The sequence below is a fragment of the Lepisma saccharinum genome, chromosome 9, assembly GCF_977018435.1.
Source record: "Lepisma saccharinum chromosome 9, izLepSacc3.1, whole genome shotgun sequence".
Taxonomy (NCBI): domain Eukaryota; kingdom Metazoa; phylum Arthropoda; class Insecta; order Zygentoma; family Lepismatidae; genus Lepisma; species Lepisma saccharinum.
In genome coordinates this window covers 88493284-88514725 of record NC_139237.1, presented here as the reverse complement: position 1 = coordinate 88514725, position 21442 = coordinate 88493284, and the positions used below count along the sequence as shown (strand labels likewise).

The 21442-nt window shown below is 38.8% G+C and overlaps 1 protein-coding gene across 2 annotated transcripts in view; it reads left to right on the top strand.

Moving 5' to 3' along the window:
• galene (potassium two pore domain channel subfamily K member galene) overlaps positions 1 to 21442 on the top strand; it is a 111279-nt gene that overhangs the window by 7378 nt on the left and 82459 nt on the right. The window lies entirely within an intron of this gene.

Sequence of the window (21442 nt, the reverse complement as noted above, 5' to 3'; positions counted from 1 at the left end):
CCTTCACACAGCAGACCCCTTGTGACAGCCACCGGACAGAAGCCTTCAAAACATCGTCTCTCACAAACATCGGGGTTTATCCGCAACTGATATCAATTCTGCCAGTCACACTAGAAGGGTTTCAAGAATTTTTGTCACAAATGTAGATTGTGCATGAAGCGTTTTTAACAAACAACGTGTTTTATTTTTTAAAAATACACAGCCTTATATGAACTTAAGAAAATAAGGAGAATAATTTAGCTGTAATTTTTTGCTAGTAGTTTGTGTTAGACATAAATATACAGGTTGTCGCCATACACATAGGCGGATATAGAACGTGTTTCTGAAATGATGTCCTCCTGCATCCACATATTTATAGGAAATTTTCACTAACACGTATCAGTTCCTCTTTCGAAATTGCTTCAATTTATTTCTTCATATTTTCTTTCGATTCTTCTGATATATGGCTTCCGGTATAAAAGTTTGGCAGCTCGCCACGATGACGTTAGAAATATGTATGTTTCTTGTGCAAGGCATCGGAGAGATTTCTGAGGAGTATGTTTCATTCGTGTTCCAACGTCGTCTAGTTTATCCTCAGTAAGCACATGCCGTTTTTATCTTAACAAGAGCATACCCTATTTTCCTAAATTTGTTCACAAGTAACAGATCACTCTGTCTGTGTGAAACAGGAACATGTGGGAATTCTGCTGCAAAACGCCTTCTGACTTCCCTACAAGAATTCGTAATGACATAAGAGTCGTATATAAAAGTTCGTTGTTTAAAATTGTACGGATAGCGTGGCATTATTAGACTGCAGAAAGAACTGGCAATACATAAAATAAAACAAAACAATCTAAAACACTTGTTAAGAATTTAACACTTCACAAACACGTGCAAACTGGACAACAGCTGTCTGGATACTGAAGCACGGACGTGTCCAATGTCAAGGTCAGCGTACAGTTGTGGGTTTAAATGCCGGCAGATGTGCTCTTACTTTCCGACGCGCTAGCCGCCGCCCAACGGCCACCTCGGCCGTGAAAGGCAGTGTATACGTATATCCTTATCGCTAAAAATTTCGAGAGAGAGAAATACGACGTTATGAAATCAAGGAGTTAACAAACTATGAATTAGAAATATTAAAATTAAGCTCCACACCCAGGTAGTCTGGCAATAAGACTGTTGCCTTGTAACCAAGTGTACCCGTGTTCGATCCCTGGTGGGGGTACATTTCATTAAGTGGCTCGATTTCCACTATAAAATACTGCAATTTGTGCAAAAGTCAGCACGATTGGGCAAGTTAATGCTCTTCGGAGTCTTAGTATGCCTACATTCCCCAAGCGTGCTGATTTTTGCACCGTGTTGCAGTATTTAGTTGGTTGGATTTATATTAACCTCATTTCTGAGGTTAGAAAATAATTTGTGCACTGTCATAGTAGCCCATTTCGATTCCACCATGTGAAGAGAATATTAAAATTATGATTTATTAATTTCTAAATTAAGGGAAGGCTTTACTAATTGTTAATTGGATTTGGCCGTTTCAATTTAGAAAGTTCCGAATTTATGAACTACGGAAAGCTGAAACGTTCAAAATTGCCTTTAACGAACTTTATAAGCTTTGTGTTATTCATTAACAGTTAAATGCAGTGGAGGCGATTGGGTTACAAAAAACTTGGGGGGGGGGGGCAAGAACAATTTACTTTCTCACCGTACATACGGTTTAGCATAATGCGGGGGCAAAAGCGGCCAAACGTGTGTGTGTGGGGGGGGGGGGGGCATCTGCACCCCCGTGCCAACCTAATCGCCGCCACTGCACTAATCGAGAATCAAAAAGTTGTTCCATCCCTTAAAAATAATATCCAGGACTATTTTGTTAAATAACTGTTACATTTGAGGGAATAAATACAGCACTCAACCTCCAGTTACCAATCTCATTACGAAGGTAACCCATGATTTGCTGGAAAGTAGAAAAATGTTCTTTCACATTTAACTAGTGGCGGAGATTATGGGGGTTTCAATCTCAGGTTCAGATTGAAAACAACTACACACACACACACACACACACACACACACACACACACACACACACACACACACACACACACACACACACACACACATATATATATATATATACATATATATATATATATACATACACATACACACACACAATATATACTGAGCTTGAGCCTCGAAATCTCTTGGCTACAGTTAAACATGGAGGTGGTGGCGTTATGGTCTGGGGCTATATGTCAGCCTCAGGTGTTGGAGAACTCGTCTTTATTGAGGGAACTATGGATAGATTTGTCTATTTGGATAAAAAAGGTAAAGTGTTCCCCTGTGCATAGCAACAAGCCATGAAGGCGTATAGGGGGTGTAGGGGTAACGCCCCACACTTTCTTGATCCGGTCATGAGTGGGGGTGATGTGATCAGCATCACGCCCCTGACCGCCTTTACACCCCAGGGTTTCCCCCAGGTACCCATGTTATTCGACGCTGGGTGGGCGCCGGGGCCGCTTCCATCGTTAGAAAAGTTCCCGGATTTGAACCGGCCGGGGATCGAACCCGGGACCTTTAGCATGGTAGTCAGACGCGTTACCGACTGAGCCACCGCGCCACCATATCCAATATCTATTTGGATATTCTGAAGAATAATTTGCAGCAGAGTATCAATCATTTGAGTCTTGGGAATGATTTTTACTTCCAGCAGGACAACGACCCTAAACATACAGCTGAGATTGTCAACCTTTGGTTGTTATATAATACTCCCCACACACTCAAAACTCCACCTCAGTCCCCCGACCTTAACCCCATTGAACGTCTTTGGAGCCATTTGGAAACCAGACTCCGAAAACATGACATAACAAGCAAGAATAGACTGAAAGAGGTCATTTTGAATGAGTGGCACAATATTACATCTGAAATAACCACGCCTCTTGTTCATTCCATGCAAAAGAGACTGACAGCTGTTCTCCATAACAGAGGAATGCATACTAAATTCTGACGACATGGTATTTGTTTCTTTCTTTTCTTCAAAGTGAAATTTTATGTTGGTGTATGAATACTTTTGTCCAGCCAAAGAAGCGGGTATTGAGAATGTATTGTATTTTATTTTTCTACAAGCAGCATCTGATATTTATTTTTGTTGTCAATATACTGTTTGGTGCATACATGGTACAGCATTAACAGTTTTGACTTCCTTATTGTTTTCCTAGCTGCTGCAATTCGTCCTTTCGTCCTTTCAGTTCCACTGTATGATTACTTTTGTCCATCACTGTATATTAAGAGCCCGGTCTCTGGCACCGTGAGCGATCAACAAGCTAATTATTCTCGTGTGACCCACGAGGGGTTAATCGGAACTGAACCTATAGTTTAAAGAATCCATACCACTGTGCAACTTTCCTCCACCGGGGATCGAACCTCGGACCCCTTGAATCAAATACAAAAGCAGTACTGATACACAGTGAAGGCGCTTCGTTGTGCGACACCCGGGGAAAATGTCTGGAGAGGAAGGGGGCAAGGCAATATTGCAAGGGGGCAGTTGTATTACTTGCACACGGTGTGTACCAGTGCATGTACCAAAAGAAATTACTACGGTCTCCTGCGTGTAATAAACAAGGAATAACAATAGTCGGTGGTCTTTTCATCTTTCATACGGAGGAGCCTTCCTTTCCCTTTCCCCCGACCACAAACGCTGCCGGCGAGAAGTAATAAATGGTTACCAGAAACTAAACAATCACGTTCACTGCGCAACCTCATTGTTTGTAATTTTATCAATAATAATAATAATAATAATAATAATAATAACGTCTTTATTGAGAGGGCCTGTCTCGGCCTCGCGGACCGTTCTTACAACAATGAACATTATACATTGGTAGAGTGCCACACACGTAAATTTGCCGTTGCGTAGAAACGAATTTTCGTTTCGTCTCCCTCTCTCTTAGCATCACGTGTTCTACCCTGCTCGAAAACCTTCGCTATTGTTGCCATATTGTCATTCCATTCCTGGACACACTCGCGCAAACTTCATTGAAAACAATTGAACAGCGCTCCAGCTCGCGGTTCCCACCGGTCAGCAGGGACGGCAATGTGGCAATATAGCACGGCGTAGTCGTTGCTTCTTTTATGCAGTGCATGTTCATTGGCTAGCTAGTAACTAGTGTTGCCAACTGTAATAATGAAGCACTATTTCTGTCACGGAAGGGGAAAGCAGGTAAAGTGGCGGTGAGTTTTGTTGGATTGGAAGCACCATATTTTTATTTTATACTAAGTATTTGACCGGTTTGACGTTGTGTGCGTGTATTGCGTGTGTGTATGTAAAAGTGTGTGTTTGCTAATGAACGTTAAATTCCATAATGCCTCCAGTTCTGTCGAAGTTGAAATCAAAAACCTTGCATAGCCAAGCTCGGGAAATTCTAAGCAATTCAACTCTGGCTCCGGCAGGTGTTCTTGTAGAAATTGCATAGAGGAGGCTGTCATTTTTGCTGCTTAATGCGATACATATTGTTTTCTGTGTTAAAATTGCCATGCTTTGATGGGTGACCAAGTTCATAGCAGGGCCGGCGGAAGGGGAGGGCGAACCGAGCGGCAAAATTTGAAGAGAAGAAAAAAATAAGCCTATTGAAAACTGTGATCGAGCGAGATATTCTTTTGCGCTGAATAGTATTGAAATAGCATAAGAAGTCTCATTATTTATTTTATATTTGATGTTTTAGTTAGGAATATATTGATTTTCAATTTTCCGTTGCTGCGTAATGACCGGGGGGGGGGGGTCGAAATAGAGCGGCATCTACTGCCACCTCCCAGGGAGGCAAAATGACTAGCGCCGGCCCTGGTTCATAACAAAAGAAAAAGCCGCGCAGCTTATCATCTAGTGGCAGTATATGTACTTGTTATTGTTGTCGAAGCCGGCATCCTTTGTAAATGTACAACAAAGGCAACCGACTGTCACAGATCTCAGAGAGGAAATAATAATACTGTTTGAGGAGGAGTGTTATGGTGCAATTGTAGCGGTTTAACACGTTGGCATGTTATTATCTGCCGTTGCAGTTCCATACCAGTGTATACGGGTTTTGGGAGTGAAAAGTTAGAACGCCACCAGTGCATTAATGCAATGAAAAATAATATATACGTATATATTTTTTTTTATTTTGTTTGAAATCACTCAAATAAGGAATCGTATGAAGAAGTCTTCTTTGCAGAATTTTTGGTAATTGTACTTATGTGTTAGTTCATATTTTGCGAATTTTTAGTCCATATGTATGTAGCTACATACAAAGCCACTTGTTAGTACATATTAATCCTAGTCCTGGTATAATGCATGACGTTTAAAACTCAACGTTAGATAGACCTGAATTCTCTAATTTTATTGTTGTACGTAACAGCTGTGCATCGGCGCACCGCAGCGATTTTTCTATCTGCTCCATTAGCAACACTGCTTCTTTAGTTCTGTCGCGCATTGCACGGCAGAATTATCTGCGCTGGACTCTAGCACTATAAGTTGGAAACTTGAGTTCGCTCATTACACATTGTTCGTTTCACTGAAACACTTTATAATTTAGGGTAGCCAATCTCAAAATATTCGGGATTAGATCTGAATTCATTAGTGTGGAATACTTTGTCAAAAACTGATTTTCCCGTCGATGTTTTTGCCGTCGATGTTTTTGATGTCGATGTTTTGCCGTCGATGTCTTTGGTGTCGATGTTTTTACCGTCGATGTTTTTGATGTCGATGTTTTTGCCGTCGATGTTTTTACCGTCGATGTTTTTGGTGTCGATGTTTTTGCCGTCGATGTTTTTGATGTCGATGTTTTTGGCGTCGATGTTTTTGCCGTCGATGTTTTTGGTGTCGATGTTTTTACCGTCGATGTTTTTGCCGTCGATGTTTTTACCGTCGATGTTTTTGCCGTCGATGTTTTTGATGTCGATGTTTTTACCGTCGATGTTTTTGCCGTCGATGTTTTTGGTGTCGATGTTTTTGCCGTCGATGTTTTTGCCGTCGATGTTTTTGGCGTCGATGTTTTTGCCGTCGATGTTTTTGGTGTCGATGTTTTTACCGTCGATGTTTTTGCCGTCGATGTTTTTACCGTCGATGTTTTTGCCGTCGATGTTTTTGCCGTCGATGTTTTTGCCGTCGATGTTTTTACCGTCGATGTTTTTGGTGTCGATGTTTTTGATGTCGATGTTTTGTGCTGTCGATGTTTTGTGCTGTCGATGTTTTGTACCGTCGATGTTTTGTACCGTCGATGTTTTGTACTGTCGATGTTTTGTACCGTCGATGTTTTGTTGGCGATGTTTTGTCGGCGATGATTTGACGCTACACCTCCTCTGTCGCTTCCTCCCTCTTTGTCACTCACTCTGTCATGTTTCTATTCCCCTCTTGCTTTTCTTTTCCTTTCCCCCTCTCTTCCTAACTTCTTTTTCTCTCTCGCTTCTTTTTTTTCTTTCTCTCTCCTTATAGCTTTAATACATCGTTCATTATTCCTCTCTTCTGTCTCGCGCGCTTCTCTATTGCATTCGTCTTTCTCCTTCTCGCTTCTCTATCTTCCCGTGCTTCCCTATTTCTTTCTTCCTCTCTCTCTGGCGCTAAGATGCAACTGCAATGCGCGTGAACTGGAGAGTGGTACAAAACGTAAGAAAAAAAACTTGAGAAATACAGTAGCTTAATGCATTTTCGATACAATAATGCGCTACATTGCTGTCAAAGCAACAGTAACGCCAGTGTTCAAATTGAAGGGAAGAAGTCAAGGAATATTTGCAATGTATCATAATTAGTTTTGATTATTCATTTAATATTCTTTTGGTATTAAAACTTAATTATTAATTTTTGAAATATGTGCTTCCGGCATGTCAGATATTTTTGAGAAGAACGAAAATCCTTTAACTTACACAAAGTTACATTTTAGTCTAGGGATTTGAATAAATAAATATTAAATTGTACACTTTTTTCATATCGATATTCATTTATTTAACTTCAACAGAGACAAGTCTCCAATGACAGAAGGTAGTACTATAGAGCATTTCCTGACATTCGCTACGAGACTCGGCGGCAAGCGGCCCGGCATCAGCGCTTGTCTTTCCCGGTGAACGGGATCCGCGACACTCGGTAGAGTCGGCAATTCAAATTACAGTTTTCATAATGTGTACCAACCTTGACTACAGAAGGTGTTAAAAATGATGTCCCTCTTCTTCAACACATTCCTGGCATCTCCGAAGGAAATTGGAATTTACACGTGCAAGTTCGTCTACTGTAATTCTCCCGATTTCTCGTAAAATACTCTCTTTTAACTCACGAATGCTGTGCGGATTGCCTTTGTATACTTTATTTTTTAGATTTCCCCATAAATAAAAATCGCAGGCTGACAAATCAGGGGACCTAGAGGGTTTTTGAAACACTAGTTTCTTGTGAGAGGCGGCGGATAGATTTCCGAGGAGACTGTTCTAACCTTTGTCCTATCCCATCGAGTTTTTCCTCAGTAAGTACACGTGGGTTTTTCTTTCCACTTCTATTCAGAACTGACCCTGTTACTGTAAAATTTTTTACAAGGTTTAATATAGTGATCCTATGTGGAACGGGAACACCAGGAAATTTCGTTGCAAAACGTCGTCGCACTTCTCCACAATTCCTCTTTCCGAAGTAACACTCGACAAGATAAATCCTTTGTTGTAATGCAAACTTTTGTGGTGTCATATTAAGCCACAATCTTCCACAATCTTCAACACACGGGGGATGTAAAGAATACCTTCCACGTAGGCGCCCAAAAGTCAACCTCACTTCCACTTAGTGCACCCTGGACTAAAGACTAACGAGGCTCTGGCGACTGGCACTATGGCCAGTATAATTTTGTGTGTGTTGTCCTGTTTTTTGTCCTTGTGTGTGCTGAGTGCCCGTTTTCAGCCTCAGCTTTTAACAGAAGTCAGAAGATTTTAAGATTTTAGTTATGAAACGTTAGAGTTGTTATTTGTAATGGTAAGGGGCTGGCCCCCGTATAATTTGACGGGAGCAAAATAGCCTAAGTGCTGACGCTCCCACAATTTTAAATTCAAATTCAAATTCAATTCAACACACGGACACGACACAACACAACTTCCGAGGGAGGATTATACTGGCGTCAGTCTGCAACGTCAACAGAAAGGGAAAGAGAGCGAAGGCAGGGAGAACGAAAAAACGGACTGTAGTGTGCGACTGTCGCGGGCCCCGTTCACCGGGAAAGACAATCGCTGACGCCGGGCCGCTTGCCGCCGAGTCTCGTAGCGAATGTCAGGGAATGCTCTGTATTACATTTACATTTACGCACATACACACACTCACTCAACATCTCTTCCTCCTGCTTCCTTTACACACACATACATAATAAACATAAGACATATAATTGATATATGACATATGTATAATATTGTAATAACAATTATTATGATTCGAATACTTATTAACTGAACTACTATAAAAAATATATGTATATAGTTGTTAATATTTAAAATGTAAAACTTAACGGTATCAATTTCCATGGGTAGTGAGTGGTCTATCCCCCTCTCCCCCTTTGTAACGCCCATACTCTTGCGATAGACTGTTTTATTCGCTTTCGAAATCCCTTTTTAAGGACGGAGTAGTGCTTAAATTAGTACAAGGATGAACAAGGACCCTCTGTAACATTATGCTCAGTTATGTCTAATTCCCAAACATCATAAACGCAGAAGAAAACAAATACTTCAAAATTAAACCTTGCGAGCAAGCGAGAGAGAAAAAACAAGCAAGATGGCGTCCTTCAATATGGCTCCGGTCATAAAAAAAAAAAACCATTCACTGCTTTCAGAAGAATATTAGAGGGAGTATAAAATTCTGACACATGTCCAAACATCGGAGCAACACAACGGTGATTCTCTTTCCGGTTTGTTTATTTTTTCGAAGACTTCAGCTTCCACCGCATTTCCGATTCTGGCGCTGGCGTCGGTATTACCAAGAACACGGAAATATTTTTTTCTATCCCGGTTCATGTGGTATTTCTGTCGATGAATGGTATCGCAGCGTACGGATTCATTGAACCTTCCGTGCGTAGAAGCGTGGGAGCTGAGTCAGGGGGGACCGGTCCCAAATTTTTCAGAGGTCTGAGAAAAAACGTATTGCAATTAACTTGTATATTTCGTGTAGTAACTTAAGAGCAAAGCAGAATATGTTGAAGGATAGAAACCAATAATTATAGAAGCTAATAAAATTTTCTTAAATTTTAGTTTCGTCTCATTTCCGATTGTACCACTGGTTCGAAGTTCATTGTATTAAATAACAAAACTCGACATGTTCAATATCAAACTACTGTATTATTTTACCTGTCAAAGTGGTAATTTTTAATCATATCCAATAACATTCTCTATTATTGTTTGTTTACTATTCATTGCAGGGTGCGAAACATTTAAGACTGGTGGGACAGAAAGATCTTAATCTACAACCCCCCTCCCCGCACAAACATACATAAAAATAATACGACATATTCATAATGTTATTAAAAGTAAAAATAAATTACTAAAATAAAGATTTATTATTATTAATAAAACAAAAAATGTTACTTTTATCTGACATATATCAAAGTAACAATTTTTTGTTATTAATAATATATGTTTAATTTAGTAACTTATTTTTACTTTTAATAACAATAATAACTTATGAATTAGTTGAAATAGTTTTATTTAGATATAGCTTTATGTTAATATAAATCAATTGAATTTCGTAGTTATTATTGTTTTACATTCTTCTTTTACTTATATTGTGCGTAATGATGTAGATTTGTTAATGATCTCTTGCGAGAAGAAGCATTGAACACTCACAATTACACTATAATTTGTGTATGTATTCGATATTATTCTTAGTAGAGTATATTTGAAATTAAAACTAATTGCTTATCTTTTGTTTGTTGGAACAAAAACTCTCTCCCCCGAAAATGTTTGGTGGGGATTTTTAAGGCCAAGATTTTTGGTGGGGGAGGAAATTCCCCCATCCCCCCAGGATTTCACACCCCGATTCATTGAATTTTGACGCTGTAATGAAGTTACAATATAATATAGTATTTTCACATGATTTCATTCAACAGGGTGTCATAATTACACGAATAATGCATATTAAATAATTTTGATTCAAATATTTGATCACGATTTTTACGTAGGCACTGCTTTGTTTGGAACATTACTTCAATAATTTTGAATATTTTGAAGTACGTTAAAACAATCCATGAATTGGATTGATTCATTGATTTGGTGTTTTAAGTTCACTTTGTTCACAGTAAGGCTAATCGGGACTGGATCTACCCCAAGTAACCACCACCGCAACGACAGTTTTTACGTGGGAAAGGTTGGCTTTTCGTTGGTTGGCAAATTGACGTTGGTCTTACTTTGGGCCAACGGTTGTTGCCAACGTTTGCCCAACCCTGGAAACGTGAATCAAAATCAGTTTTAAAAACAACTTTCTACTGCTAAGACAACTTTCAGGAGAATGCTGAAAATTCTAGAGTGTAAAATAAGTGACATATAACAGTGTTTCTTTTCGAATATTTCAGTCACAGCTCATACTGGAAATAGAATATATTTTTAATGAAAGTAGAAGCTATTTTTAACTTGCAGTCACTCACCAGTCCTTTGTCAGCCGCCATGGATGAAAGATGTTTTGGGAATTGCTTATTGTTTGTCTCATTTGTTGTAGTAGAGAGAGAACATTGTTGCAGGCATTATTGTGAAGGTGGTGAAGCAATGTTATGTGCAGAATGAATTCCATGAAAGGTGAAAAACTAAGTGAAGTGTAGAAGGTTTTTGGGCTACCACTTGAAGGTATGGTGCCTTGAAAACAATGATACCATGTGACTGAGAAAGTACTGTGTATTTTTTTTATTTTCACATATAACTTCAACTATCGTTTACATTTGGCCTCATAATAAATTATGTATATATCAGAAAACAAACCTATCCATTCTTTAGTTTTCAGTACGTTGGGCCAACGTAGAAAAATCATACGTTGGCCCAACGTAGAAAAATCATACGTTGGCCCAACGTAAAAACCACACGTTGGCCCAACGTAAAAACCACACGTTGGCCCAACGTTGGAACCACGACCAAAATTACTGTTGGCCAACGGTATGTTTTTACGTTGGGCCAGCCATTTTCAGAACGGTTCGTCCAACGTTGTGCCAACCACCTTTGGTTACTTGGGACAGTTTAAAGTGGGATCCGAACCACTATGTACCTCCACCGTGTACCCCTTGATTACAAGAACAATCCATGAAGTCGGGAAGAAGATTTGTTGCTTAATTGTAGCACCAGCGTTAAAAAAAAAAACTCTTAACAAACCGTACAGAAACAATTATTTTTATCTGGCGCGGGGCTTCAGGCAAGTGGTTAGAACGGTGTGCTACGACGCAAGGTTCGAATCCTGGCCTGGGCTTGGTGTTCTTTGTTAGTGTCCTTCATCAGGTTAATCATATCATCACTCATCCTCATCTTCACGATTAGCCGAAAGCGGCAAAAAATCGAACCAAATCAATCGCCCCGCAATGCAACCGTTTTAAAAATCTTACTGTAATATTAATATCATTTTATTGATTCAGTTCTTTAAAAGATCTTTATCAATCGCAAGTCTTTACGCAATATAAAAATATTCCTACTTAAATGTTGTGCCATTACATAACGTAGGTTTCCACCGCATTTCCGATTGTGGCGCTGGCGTCGGTATTAAGTATGCATCTGTGTTTAATATACCAAGAGGGTTAAATTCTAACGGTTGAATATAGTGTAAATTTTACCATAACTTGTAACAGTATATGGAAAATGAAAGAACACTATTCTCGAAAGAACATTTTGTTTTGTTTGATTATACGAGTATTTGCTTTGCCCCTCCTTCAGAAATACATACATATCTGTGTCTACGATTGTTCCCCCTCAATAATTTGAAACTACCGGCTCCTATGTTTTATAACGGTGGTTGGAGGGGGGGGGGAATTGACGGTCTAGCTTGATACATAATTTCTCATTTTTTATTTATTGTAATTCTTTGCAATTTTTTTTATTCCCATGCAACTCTCGAGTGAACAAATATACAATTGGCAGTGATGGCAAACCAAGACAACATGGGCGTCACCATGGGGGGAGGGGGTCAGATAATTTACAAAACTTGATAAGTAGAAATAAAAGCAAGAATAATTATTAAACTCTATTATACGACTATAAATTATTACACAATAATAACTTTTATAAACTGATAAAAATAAACAATTTTATTCAAATAGTTTATTATTATTATCATCATCATCATCATTATTATTATTACCATAAAACGGGGAAGAATTTGATACTCGATCCAATACATGACAAGTGGAATGCGCATGCCCAGGAGTCAGTCCTCATTTTCCCATCTTTTCCTGCCTCTTATTTTTAGGGGAGGGTTATGTCCCCTCAACCCATCTTGGCAACGCCGATGAGCATGACTGTTTTTAACGTTTCGAACATTTAGTGTACTGAAATTCATAGTTATTGTATTTTGTTATTAACTTTTATACACCTCGTCCAAGACTTTGAAAGTTAGCGGAAAATTTTACTTTTATTATTGTGTGACTCTCACATAAAACTATAATTTTCGGAATTTTGCAAACTGTGGGATCATTTATTCTTTGTATTAAATGGTAGAGTATAACAATTTAACATGGTCGATCCAATTTAGTTCTAACTTTGCTTATTTTGTTCGAATACTAACTAAGTGAACTTTATTTCTGTTATTAACAATAAAAATAACGAGCTTTCTGCATTTTTGTAACTTGACATGAACAATATAAATTTTCAGGTGTGTTAAATATCATAGTCTTCCTTATTATGATATCAAAACGGTGTTTGAGAAATTAATATTTCTTGAATTCACGCTGCTTCTATTGCATGCTGTCTGCAGATCGACCCCCGCCAAAAGCGAGTTAGCAAACAAAAGACGTTGCGAAAATAAGCAAATGGAACAGGCTATTTATAGCGTCCAACACCTCCCCCTGCTTACGTCACAATAGTAAGAGCGGTTTATTAACTTGTAAATAGAAGCAGGCTAACAAGCAAACAAGATGGTGTTTCCGTCTTCTGCCGCCAGATGACTCCGTGTGTGGTAATGGTGGCCTTGTTATTTGAACATTTTCACAACAGGTGTCGTTGTTTCGAAATCTAAGCGATATTTATTGTTCAAATCTGTAAATGAGATATCATATTCGTTCGTCCAAACTGTTCATGTAATTTAATTATCTGTTTTTAGAAAGTTCTTTAGAAAGAAATATTAAATTTTAAAATTGTCTATCACATGCTCACGATTATTATGTCTCAATAACCAATATTATCCTGTTTACTTAATAGTTAAGTAGAATATTTAGGTGAATGGTAAACGATAAATGTCAGGATATTTGAAGAGAGAAATAAGTGGGAATTCTCCCCTCCGGTTGCTAATTTTTGACTTTGGCAGGGGGTTGGGGAGTATACATTTAATAATTTATGTAACATGTCTACATCAAAAATAGTTGCTGCAATCCAGTGTTTCTCAACCGCAGGACCCTGGCATCAAATCTACCGGGGCGCGAGAGGTTCTCCTGAAGTTTTCGACTTGCAGCCCAAGCTGGCAACCACTTGTAAAGATGACGTTTCGTAAGAGGAAATTATTTCTCGCCAGTGGTGATGAGGAATGATAGCCGGGGAGAGGGGGCTGTCACTCGTGCAGGCTCCAAATTTGATTTTAACGGTTGGGTCTTTCCAGGGGTGCCCATCCCCCCAAGGCCCATGACGCACTCCCCCCCGTTTATACCGAATTAATTACTCAAATTATTTTTGTCACACAAAATTTGGCTGGGGGGCAAGTACCAAGATAAACGTACCAATAATAATAATAATAATAATAACATTAATAATGGCTTTATTATTATTATTATTATTACTACCAGTAGTAGTATCAAAGACGTTATTATCCTCGTAAATTACGCAAAAAGGGGGTAGAAGTCTGTGCTATACCATTTGTTTGGAACAAACGATTTGAAATATTTTTTCAACACCGTCAATTTTACATTAGCTAATGATGGGAATCAAGCACACAAACTGTATTTTGAATGGCAGGAAATGAATGATATATGCATTCCGAAGATACATGTGCAACTTTCAAGTACAACATATGTTTGTCACATAGCTACATCTGAATTTGACGAAAACGAGGAAAGCAGACAATGCGAGCGAAGCAAACAAAAAGTTCTTTTCAAAATGAATTATTATTTGCATATAATTTGAAATCGAAGAGGTAATTGCTCCTCTGTGCCCCCCTGGAGGTGCCCTTGGCCGTCAATGTTTGTCCCCCCTTGTTACCCTAGAATTGACTTCCGCTGAAGGTTTGGGGGGGCAATGACCCCCTGTGGTTGCGTTACTGTATATTATAGACATATTTAAGTAATATTTTCACTTTAGATACTTTAGGCTCACTGCCATTGTTAGTCAATCTTATTCTGCACAGTTTGTCTGCTCGACTAACCTTGTATTAATGCGAATACCACGCCCTCCCACCTCCATCCAAACTGATTCTAAGGAAATAAGAGGTGATGTTTCATTTCAACCCTATCGCCGCGATCACCCACAGGTAGGTAGAGAAACTGTACATAATAATCAAAACTAAAAATCAATAACAAGTCAATCAAATGATACGATCCCCCCATTTTTGTGTGAAGATATATAGAATTGGTATAAAATTTTGTCCCCCCTAAAAATACCATGACGCAGGCGTGTCATAACCCCCCCGCCTGTGGGCACCCCTAAGTCTTTCTGGAGTTAGAGTCGGAAGGGTGAAGCGACTTGCAGTCCAAGCTGGCACGTGGGAAGATGGCGTTTCGTCCGGGTTTCGACTGCGACAAAAGGAAATGCCCTCACGACAGTGGCGGTTAGCAATCAAACGATCTTACTGGGGGGGGGGGGGGCTCCCCTCCTACAAATTTGGAGGTTTACGGACGGGTACACGGTTAATTTATTAGTTTGCGCAGCATTTTTCATTAATATATATACAGAGCATTCCCTGACATTCGCTACGAGACTCGGCGGCAATCGGCCCGGCGTCAGGGATTGTCTTTCCCGGTGAACGGGGTCCGCGACAGTCTCACGCTACAGCCTATTTTTTTTTTCGCTCTCCCTGCCTTCGCTCTCTTTCCCTTTCTGTTGACGTTGCAGACTGACGCCAGTATAATACTCCCTCGGAAGTTGTGTTGTGTCGTGTCCGTGTGTTGAAGATTGTGGCTTAATATGGCAGCACAAAAGTACATTACAACAAAGGATTTATCTTGTCGAGTGTTACTTCGGAAAGAGGAATTGTGGAGAAGTGCGACGACGTTTTGCAAACAAAATTTCCTAGTGTTCCCGTTCAAAGAGAGTATTGTACGAGAAATCGGGAGAATTACAGTAGACGAACTTGCACGTGTAAATGCCAATTTCCTTCGGAGATGCCAGGAATGTGTTGCAGCAGAGGGACATCATTTTCAACACCTTCTGTAGTCAAGGTCAGTACACAATATGAAAATTGTAATTTTAATAGCCGACTGTCTGGGACCCATTCACCGTGATAGACAAACGCTGACGCCGGGCCGCTTTCTGTCGAGTCTCGTAGCGAATGTCAGGGAATGCTTTGTATCACTATATATATAATATATATATATATATAAAAGATAAAAAGTGCTCCCCTGTGCTTAGCACCACGCCATGAAGGCGTACAGGGGGTGTGGGGGTAACGCCCCACACTTTCTTGATCCGGTCGTGAATGAGGGTGATGTGATCAGCATCACGCCCCTGACCGCCTTTACCCCCCAGGGTTTCCCCCAGGTACCCATGTTATTCGACGCTGGGTTGCCGTCGGGGCCGCTTCCACCGTTAGAAAAGTTCCCGGATTTGAACCGGCCGGGGATCGAACCCGGGACCTTTAGCATGGTAGTCAGACGCATTACGGACTGATATAATATATATATATATATATATATATATATATATATATATATATATATATATATATATATTGAACAGTGGCGGCGATTAGATTCCACAACCGGGATGGCAAAGTGCCAAAACTGAGGGAGGGAGGCAAACACAGTGTATTTCACTTTGTAGATAAGGTTTACCATAGTGCGGGGGCAAAGGTAGCGAAAATTGGGGGGGGGGATACCCTGCTTGCCCTCAATAATCGCCACCATTGGACACGGACATTTGTAACAGATAGGTCTGGTACACGAATCCAGGTATGATAACGACAACTAACCCAAAAAAAGGACGAAGGGGGGGGAGGGGTGTACATTTCTCTTACCCCCTACATAAAAGGTCATTATGTGCGATTTGATGTACGAGAGAGGAGGGGCTATGTTGAAATTTTCACTTGACAAACCAGCCCTTGGTCCCATGCATTGAAAGAGGAACATAAATTGAGAATATTTGAAAATAAGATCCTTAGGAAAATATTTGGACCTAAAAGGGATGAGGAGACAGGTGAGTGGAGAAGGTTACATAATTTAGAACTACATAATCTGTATTCATGTCCAGATATTATTAGAATGATTAAATCAAGAAGACTTAGGTGGGCAGGCCATGCGGCACGAATGGGAGAGGAAAGAGGGATTTACAAGATTCTTGTTGGAAAACCTGATGGTAAGAGACCTGCAGGAAGACCAATACGAAGATGGAGGGACAACGTTGAGATAGGCCTAAAGGAAATCGGTAGGGATGGAAAAGAGTATATACGTAGATCTTGCTTAGGATAGGAACAGATGAAAGGCCTGTGTCGCTGCAGCCATGAACCTTCGTTTGGCTAATCGCGAAGATGAAGACGAGAGGTGACATGATGAAATTGTGGAGGTACACTCGCAAAGACCGGGATTCGAACCCGGGACAATTCCAGCTCCCTGCGAAAGAAAATTCTGCGTACGTGATTTAGCCGTAGAGAGAAAGGGACAATCACGAATCGTAGAGTTTCGCCTTTTGATGCAGGGATATCTTGTTTATGCGAAATCAGCCGACGCGTGTGACGTCATAGGTGTGAACATCAAGGGAACATCGGGAGGCAACAGCGTGTCGTAAACACAGGCTAAACAGGTCCCTGCGCTGCTATTTTTGATTCTGATACAAGACAAATGTAGGGGATTACGATCGCTTTATTTCGGGAAGTTGCTCGATCGATCTGTATCATCGATTCAGTGTTATACATAGATTATGACGTAATTTGCAGGGTTTGCACTATAGGTAATGTGTACATGTATATATTTCACAAAACGGTGCATTTCATGCTGCATACGAACCAGGATGGATAAGAATAACAGTTTTTTTTATTTTAAGAAATCATTTTTGTTGATTTTTTATTTAAATAATTTTTTTTTAAAAAAATGCTTAAAATTGCTTGCATGGTTTTTGTCACCAGGCAAATAGATATGTGTTTTTATAGAATGTTTTTTTATAGTAAACGGCCCTGTAAAATATTTAAACAGTTTGATTAAAGCAAATAAAAGATATACGTAAATAAATATGTTTCTGATACTGTAACTGCTATAGAAATGTTTATTGAATGTGTTAATGAAACAATTATTAATTAATTTCAGTAACTTTTCTTCCAGTGAAACTAAAACATTCTGGATGTGCTCTATAATTGTAACTTAAAATATTAACTTAAATATTTTTCTACCTGAATTTTCGACATTTTTTAATGATAATTCGAAAAATACCAGCTGCCATATTTATTTACAGTTTAATGATTAGTATTTTGTATAGTTTTCTACACAAAATGTTTGCTATTCTTGCTCATAAAATTATTGAAATTTTAATCAAGAGAAATCCAGTGTTTACATTTTCTTTCGTATGAGCTTCACACCATCAGTACATATATTTTGTTTCCTTTATTTTCCTATCTTGGAACCTAATAATCACCATTAAATGATTATGAGATTGATGTACTTTCAACAAAAGTGTTTCTTATTGATATCTACAAAATCCTTATGCACATTATTCTAAAAGTTACTAATTTAGAGTGATTTAAATCAATCTGATTTACAAGAATCCACACTGATACGAACACAAGATTATAATAGATATGGATTTGGAATTAAGGGGAAATTTACACAAAACAGTTTTCTCGTTAATTCTTTTAATGCGATAACTACATCGAAACAGGCACACATATCTAGAAATACTTATATTTCGGAACAAGTATTTGAGTTTGACTTGTTTTTAAGTCGACAGAAAGACTAATCGGGACGGGACCTGCAGTTTAAAGTGGGATCCGGTTCGCTATGTGATTGCCAGCAATTAATATTAAAGTGGAGGGACATTGAGACTTGAAATCAACATCCTTGTTTCTCAATTCGCGGCCAGTGTGGCTACCGTAATGTAGTGTCGGTTTCATTTCTTTTGGTGCGTCGTGTGCGGTATTAGTGTTGTGTGGCGAAATGCATAGTGCAAATGGCACGATTAATATTTTTGTCAGATGTGATAATATAGAGCAGGCAATTGGTGAAATTGAAGTACCATGATAACAAAACTATTATTACTACTACTACTACTAATAGTTTATTTAAGTACTGAGAACAGTTAATAGAAAAACCTTATACAGCACTACGTCACAAAGTAATATAATAATAATAATAATGATGATGTCGGGCACAAAACAAAGAATAGCCCAACACTTAAATTTTACGAATCTCCTTGAGCACAGCGCACAATACCGCCAGGGGTCCCTGATTCGAATCCCAGCCTGGGTGTGGTTGTTCTCTGTGAGTGTCCCTTCATCCTTATTACCAGGGACGCAGGTACATTCTTCCCCCTAAATTTTTGAAGAAATTGTGAAATTTTTTACTACCTATGAAATTGTATAAATAACTTCATATTCCGTCACTATAAGGAGAATTTGCATTTTCCTAATTATAACGCACATACATGCATTGACAATTGTCATAATTTTATGAGACAAATTATTTGCAGACTTTTCTATTTCTATTTAAACTGTAGATCCAGTCCCATATTAGCCTATCTGAGCATAAAGTTTAACTAGAGTAAGTTTTGAGTACAGACCGAGAGAAGATCAAGCACATACAATAACGAGAATGACCTCACCACACAGGAGTCTTGACTCGTCTCATCTTGATAACATTCCTAGTTGAAATGGAGCTGCGATGTTTCCTAGACAAGTGGCAGAAAAACGAACTAAAATAAACCAAATAAATCAATCTAAAATTTCCCTACGGTGAGGGAAATTTCCCTTTATGTGGCAACACTGCCCGAGCGTCCCGAACATTGTCCCACATGCGCCTTTGTACCCTTGCCCAGATGCTTCGGGCACTGATTAGGACAGAGCGTGGCTCGGTCTCAAAGAAGCCAATCCCACTGTGTCATGCACGCACATGTTTCGGGGACGTTGACAGACGAGCGTCGTTCAGCCTAAAACTCCCGGCATGCGTGTAGAGCAGAGTGAAGCCATCAAAACGCTTGGCCCCGAATTGCAGCTTCCGATTTAAACTCTCCAGAGATTGCAGTTTTTGCCAAGATTCTTCTTCGGGAATTCGCGATGGAAAAACACAACGGTTCCTGCGGTTGAGATGCATGCGTACGGAAATAATTCAGTAAGTGTTGTCACCAGTCACTGACAGTGGCGTGCCCAAGGAATCATAACCCGCTTCTTTGGCCCAGTATTTCTAAAAGAAAAGAACGTCAAAGGCAGGTAAAGATGACAAAATGAGGACTGACTACTAAGAAAAGGACATGAGCAGTGGCGTGCACAAGGGGGGGTTTGTTGGGGGTTATAACCTCCCATTTTGGCCCAATATTCCTAAAAAAAGATCGTCAAAGGTAGGAAAAGATGAAGGCTGACTCCCAGAAAAAGTATACATAACCCCTCCCTTTCGAAAATCCTGGGCACGCCACTGGTTACTGACGTGCAGGCATGTATCTGTTGAACTATATTTCGGGAAGGGTGTGAACCAAGTGTTGAACATGTAATAGTAATAATAAAGTTAGGCTTATAAGATTACTGTGTCTATTAATATTATTGTAAGTCAATTGATAAAAGTTATTATCACATGAACATGTAAAGAGATGATAAAGGAATATATATTATAACAGCACGAATTCATTATCTAGTTTATATCTAGTTAAGATATTAAAACAACTGTCCTACTAAAGAAATAACGTCAACAACAATTTTTGAATGGACCATTTATTGAATACCAAAAGGATTGTTATAAAAAAACAATATATATAGGTGAAAAGTAAAGTTCGTGATCATTATTCTTATACGTATTATTACTACTATTACTAGTAGTGAGTGGCACGCATGAATTTTCAATGGCACTGTCTACGCAAAGACAATGTACTTGTTATCTTTGTGTAAGTTAGTATGTGGAAATAAATCAACTTCATATTATACAACAGTAAACAGCTATTTTGCTTATTTAATTAAGGACTTGGTAAGTCTTTCGGGAGGATTCGGCCCCCTTGGACACCTAAGTACGTTCTCGATCACATGACAATCACCATAGAATAATGGAAAATTAGGTATGAATTATGTTGTGAACAAGACTAGCCTGTTGACAGGAAATATATATTTTGCATAAAACTCTAAATTTCATTAATTGACATTAGTCTAATTTCTTCTAAGTTTCGAGCAAAGTTAAAAACAGTAGGTAATTTTCTTTTCAATACACGTTTGCAATAAATGAGTGAAGTTTATGAACGTTAATTGTTATTTGTTTGATAAAAATGAATTGAAGGTGACGTAAGTTACTTTAATTTTGAAATTTTAAGTTTAGGAAAATACAGCAGGTGTACGTTAATCTATGGTTTCTAATGTTGTGTACAAAAAGATAGATTTGTTTCTTGTATGTACGCTTTGCTTGCATTGTAGAATTATTTCTCTTGTGGTCTATGGTAGTTTTTATGCTTGTAAAAACCGTACACTACAAGATAAATAAAATATAGATGCTTATATATTGGTGTCTTGAACAAAACGCTAAAACGAAGCAAAAATAGTGTTTTGGAATGAGACATTGAAGTTAACGAGATTCACAAGTATGGTAGATTATATGCGGGTATTAATTAAAACACAGATTTTACTGACAAAACTAATTTTTTCGACTTCCGTAAAATACATGACAATCATAATATATTGCAGTTAGAACCTGTACAGTAAAATTATTACATGAGACTAGTTATGACAAGCATACATACACATATACACAGCCGTTCAATCAGCGTCATTAACATTCAAACGATGATTCTAGTGATGGCAATATTTTTTAATGAAATTACTTACGACGTGAGTCCTAAAGTGTTCGCACTGCAAACTATTTTGAACAGAAAATAAATTAAAAAATGTGTAAGACTATTAATAGCGTTACCCGTAACGCATTCAAGTCAATCCCTGTCTAAAGCTAGATAGCCCAAAGACCCTTACCATTACAATATAGTAATAACT